The following is a 6,058-nucleotide window of genomic DNA, read 5'->3' as shown; positions in this document are numbered from 1 at the left end:
CATTTGTTTGATTCGCCTTGCTAAAATTGGTACATTCAAAGGTATATTGATTAGGTTTTTGGACGTGTGGATGCTTAATATGTTTATATTATTAGTATATATTACTAATATATTGCAAATTTATCAGGTGAAAGATCTATTTCAAATGCCTTCAACATGTCTTTGTTGGAAATAAATCCAAACTATCCTGCTGTCCAAGAATTTGTGAATAAGTAAGTTTGTGAAAAAAACTTATAATATACCTCAAGGCCATGCTTTTCACATGGCCAACTATATGTGGCTATCTCAAGGGTAACTTCAAAGAAAGGACTGAAGATCCTAATAGTGGATAAAGAAGGCAAACCGCAGAAGGAAACGATGAATGTGGTGTTTAAGGAAGTTTTCCAGAACCTATAAGACTAAGCGTTGGAAGAGACATTTGTTCACAGAGGTAAGAACCAATATGAAATGATTCTTATATATATCTGTTATACTATACGAGTTTCTGATTTCTTTATGTCTGAGCAGGTCAAACAAGGTATGAAAACGTGTGTTTGGCAAATAAAGGAATCAGTGATTGAAGTTTCAAGAGAAGAACTGATCCCAACCCTACTGTTTCTGTTATTTTCATGTTTTCTTTTTACATGAATTCGAAGACATATCTAGCTTATAACAGCTTAACTTTGTTTTTCAAAAGTTTTTTGTCCTAATACCTTCATATTCAGTAATATGAAGTTAACTATTTCCTATTTATAAGTAATAATGGTTATTATTGAAAAAGCAGAGATAGATAAGGCACACGAGAATTAACGAGGTTCGGCAACGTGCCTACGTCCTCAAAACAATAACTAGATTCACTTAGACAATCTTTACAACAAGACCTTGCCTAACTGGAATTACACGACACTAAGAACCTCTTAGTTCGACACCAAACAATATCTAGTTACACCCAGTATTAGAACAACTAAACCTGTGTTCCAGCAAGCAGCTCGACTTGCCTACAAAAGCACCGAAACAGAGCAATTCATTTTTCTCTCTCTCTTTTCGGCTAGCCCTAGCAACACACATCTCCCTAGTATATATACCCATATACCTATGAGATATGTCACCCTAGATTTTATCCCGATACAAAAGGAAAATATCCTCTTCTAAATAAAAGAAACAAATCTTCAATAATATTCTTCTCCAAGAATATCTTCAATTGCACGTTTCTTCTGATTTGATCTCTCTAAATATCTTTCTGATATTTATCTTCAACTCCACGAGCCACGTCAGCACCAACCAAGCAATCCAAAACTTGTTTCAACAGACCGTTTCTTGTTCCAGCAAGATCTGCACTTTCATTCTCCCCCTTTTTAACTGAGTTTTACAACTCAAGCTCACCATAATTATCACGCATCCCCAGCAAGACATCATGATATACAAACTCCCCCTTAATCATATATCACTGTGATAATTAACTCTCCATGGATCTTCTACTCTCCATGGATCTTCTACATTCTCCCCCTGCTTGAGTGATAAAACTTTGTTAAAAAAAATACTTGCTGGAATATTCTCCTCGATCAGAATCGTCTTCCACTTGGATCTCTCCAATAACTCTCATTTCTAAATCTGAACTTTTTCTTCGCAAACTTTGCTTGATCATTTGACATGTGCTTCAAACACCTACATGTGCAGCACATCATCTTCCTTGGAGTATTGGTTGATGACTTATGAGACACATCACCATACAAATCCATCTTCTTAATCCAAACCTTTTGAAATCTCCTTGAATCTTGAACAAACTTCTTTTGCTTTAATGCACATCTAATCTTGTCACGGAACTTATAGCAGTAAGCCTTGATATGCCCTGACATACACAATAAAAGCATCCTGAAGTACAAAACACTTTTTGGTGACTCTTCTGGGTTTCAGTTCCAACAGAATTCAGCTTGTTCCAGCTAACAACACATGTTCTTAAATTTGATGAACTTTTGTTGCATCCACGAACATAACTCATCTTCTTCTCATCATAAATACATGGACTGGTACTTTTGACTTGTACATTATGCTCATCCATCGGAGTTATGATGAGACTTTTTGCGGTCGTCTCCAACAGGTTTTCCCTTGTTCCAGCAGATTTCGACAGATTCTCTTGAACAAAAATAGTCTTTGAATCAGATGTACCTCCTTGATAACCAAGACCAAATCTTGTTTTCTCTGTTCTTCCCATGCTTAGTATTTGATCTAGGTTCTTTGTTCCATTATTCAACATCCTCAAGTACTTTTCATTCTGCATGAGTTCATCCTCCAACCGTTTGGATTTTTCTTTTTCTGCTGCAAGTTCCTCCTTCACGTTTAGCATATGAACAACTTCATGATCTTCATTCTTCAAAGCACAAGAACACTTTTGATTTTCAGCAAGCTTGATTTTCAATTTCTCTGATTCTTCTTTCTCAAGAGTTAGCTCTTTCTCGATATTCTTCATCTTACTTTCCATCAACATCTTCTCATCGATTAGTACCATGTAGTCTTTACTTTTCTTAACCCAACTCTCATAAAGACTTTTGAATTCAGCTTGAAGATCCACCTCTTGATCGCTTTCTAAATCGCTGCTTGTGTTGGAGTATTCGCTACTTGTTTCAGCAGTTGATATAGAATCAGATATTTCGCTTCCTTCTTTGTGCTCCACGAATGAAGGTAATGCCACGAAGTTGGCTAACTCCTCTTCATCATATGTTTCACTCTCACTAGAGTCTTCATAGATATTTCTTTTTATCTTCACACCGTCGACACACTCAGATTTTGTATGTCCATAACCGTTACATCCTAAGCAACGAACCTTTTTCTTCTTCTTGATACTCGGACATGCAGACTTGATGTGTCCAAATCCTCTACATTCATGGCACTGTATACCACGTCTTCCTTCTCCCACATTTTTGTATGTGCCATGATCATTTTCCAAAGAGTTCTTACCCCTTTTTCCAACGTCTTTAAGAAGTTTCCCAAACATCTTCACAAGTGAGCTCATAGATTCTTCTAAATTTTGTATTCTCAACTTGTCATCATTCTCATATAGAGTTGGTCTATTGACACTATTTGAAATGACATCCTGTTGGTCCATCTCATACGCTTGTAGTCTCCCAACTATTTCATCAAATGGGGTCTCATCCGTGTTAAAAGCAGTTTCCATAGCCGCCTTTTGTGCCTCGAATCTCTTAGGCAAACATCGCATCAACTTCTTGACAAGCTTCTTGTCTTTGTACGTCTTCCCAATCACATGTGCTTCATTAGCAATCGCACACAGCTTAGCACTAAAATCTGTAACATTTTCGTGCTCATCCATTCGTAGATTCTCAAATTGAGAAGCTAGCCTGTCAATTCTTGATATCTTCACACTTTTTGTTCCTTCAAAAACTTTTTCTAGCTTATCCCACGCTTCTTTGGCTGATTCACACCCTTGAATCAACTTGAATTGATTCTTGTTAACCGAGGTAAAAATAGTAGATAAAGCTTTTGCATTATACCTTGACATAGTCTTCTCATTCTTTGTCCATTTAGCCTTTGGTTTAGTGACAATAGAACCGTCTCTTTCTTCAATTTTTGGGACTTCATAGCCATCTTCCACAGCCGTCCAAGCATCCTCATCAATACCTTGTATGATTGCCTTCATATTCACCTTCCAATATCCATAGTTTTCAGCATCTAACGCAAGACTTTTAACTGCCAACCATTCTCGAAATATATCATCCATCTCTTTCCTCAGGATCCTCACCCGTTTGTGGAGTCAGACTCTTTACAGATGTCCGCTCTGATACCAATTGAAAAAGCAGAGATAGATAAGGCACACGAGAATTAACGAGGTTCGGCAACGTGCCTACGTCCTCAAAACAATAACTAGATTCACTTAGACAATCTTTACAACAAGACCTTGCCTAACTGGAATTACACGACACTAAAAACCTCTTAGTTCGACACCAAACAATATCTAGTTACACCCAGTATTAGAACAACTAAACCTGTGTTCCAGCAAGCAGCTCGACTTGCCTACAAAAGCACCGAAACAGAGCAATTCATTTTTCTCTCTCTCTTTTCGGCTAGCCCTAGCAACACACATCTCCCTAGTATATATACCCATATACCTATGAGATATGTCACCCTAGATTTTATCCCGATACAAAAGGAAAATATCCTCTTCTAAATAAAAGAAACAAATCTTCAATAATATTCTTCTCCAAGAATATCTTCAATTGCACGTTTCTTCTGATTTGATCTCTCTAAATATCTTTCTGATATTTATCTTCAACTCCACGAGCCACGTCAGGACCAACCAAGCAAATCCCAAATTGTTCCAACAGACCGTTTCTTGTTCCAGCAAGATCTGCACTGTCAATTATTGCTAACCAAACAGTCCGATCAATTATAATATAGAAAATCTCACAACTTACTACTTCTATTAACAAACATATGCAGAATAAAGCTCCAACAGCATCACAAGAAACGAAATTACTTTTTAAAATTTCTGACATAATTAATTTGTAAGTATTTTATCTACACTTATTCAACCAAATTTGGAAATCAATAGAGTAGGTCTATATTGTTATCACCTAATCAAAAGTGTTATGTTTAATATCTTACTAACCTTTTAAATATAGATCTCTGAAAACCTCCAATTACTACACCAAATCTCTTCCCTCCTTAAGAATCCAACTTCAAACCGATCATTTGTCTGCAGATTTTTAACAGTTATCAAAGTTTCATTTGTACAACCATATAAATCATTCTAAAGACTAAGAAACATTGCCGTTTAAAATTAAACGGATTCTACCAAATTATATTTCAAGAATGCTCCAAATTGAACTGTTACTGCTTCAGCTCCATAAGAATTATGTGCGCAAAATTGTACTTCGCCTGCAAACATTGAACTTTGTATCATGAATCTAACATTCAGCTAAAGAATAATGAAGCAGGAGCATTTTGCAATAAAGTGCTCAAGTTATACAATAATCTGGATAAAAAAACTTATCTTCGTTATTCTTCTTCTTTTGAGAAACCATCGAAATATGGCTACTAATCTGAAACAAGTATAAAAACAAAAAAAAAAGATTATAGATTTACAGCTTAAAAGATATACTGAAATTGATTAGATTTAGTCTATTAACACTATGAATTTTGAGAAGAAACAGATTGATTGACTAACTAACATGTTTAAACAAAACGAAACATGTAAAAAAATTGCATGCAATTAGATATGAAAAAGGTAATAATTAATCAAATTTTTGAAGGGTTATTCACAATCGTTGTATAAGATCTATAATGAAACAAGAAAAAATCTATGGTAGAAACCCAATCGACAGATTCCAAAAAAGTTCAAACAAAAATCAAAGAGAAGAAAAGCTTACCTCTTTTAAGATCTTATAATTTGCAAAGAATTGATGTATAAGCGAAGACGATGGAAGTGGATTTCGGATGGATTTCGATACAGCTTCGTCGATCGGCCGACAAAGATTATTTTCTCAGATTGGAAAATTGTTGAAGGTTTCAGACAAAGAACAAAAAGGAGTATCTTCCCAGATAAAAAAAAACATAATATGAAATAATGTCAGGACCAATATTTGTGTGTTTTACGGCCCAACACAAATATTTATGATGAATGTATATGGCCCATTACGACAAATATCTTGAATTTGGACCAAGAAAAAAAAACAAAATGTGACCATGTTAGTGTAAAATTGATATTAATCATTATAAATTAATAGTATAGAGTTGTATCAATATAAAAAAATTAATAGTATAGATTTGATATTTTTTCCTTACTATACTAATTACTAAACACAGAAATTATGTTACAAAAAAAATTTAATTTAACAAGGTAATGTTTTGTAATACCCAACTATTTTTATACAAAATATACCGGAATACATATGTCTCGAACGATTTGATCAGTTCTCAATACTAATATATTCAATCCGGTAATTTGTTACATAAATCTATTTTAAATAGTCATAACAAATTCAAACTGATACACACATTAGAAACCTAGATGTCATAAATTTTATACTAGAAAATCGTATGGTACAAAAACCCTGCACGTTTGATC

General features: G+C 34.7%; 1 long non-coding RNA gene across 1 annotated transcript; it reads right to left on the bottom strand.

Annotated features, from left to right (window-relative positions):
- Positions 1–4,483: 4,483 nt before the first annotated feature.
- LOC110230079 lies at positions 4,484–5,541 on the bottom strand. Its single transcript, XR_002333314.1, has 3 exons — positions 5,361–5,541; positions 4,787–5,033; positions 4,484–4,687 (listed from the first exon to the last, which is right to left on the bottom strand). It is a non-coding gene; the product is annotated as an uncharacterized LOC110230079 (long non-coding RNA).
- Between the last annotated feature and the right edge of the window lie 517 nt (positions 5,542–6,058).

This window comes from Arabidopsis lyrata, assembly GCF_000004255.2.
Source record: "Arabidopsis lyrata subsp. lyrata unplaced genomic scaffold ARALYscaffold_519, whole genome shotgun sequence".
NCBI lineage: Eukaryota > Viridiplantae > Streptophyta > Magnoliopsida > Brassicales > Brassicaceae > Arabidopsis > Arabidopsis lyrata.
This window is presented reverse-complemented; position numbering and strand designations above follow the sequence as displayed.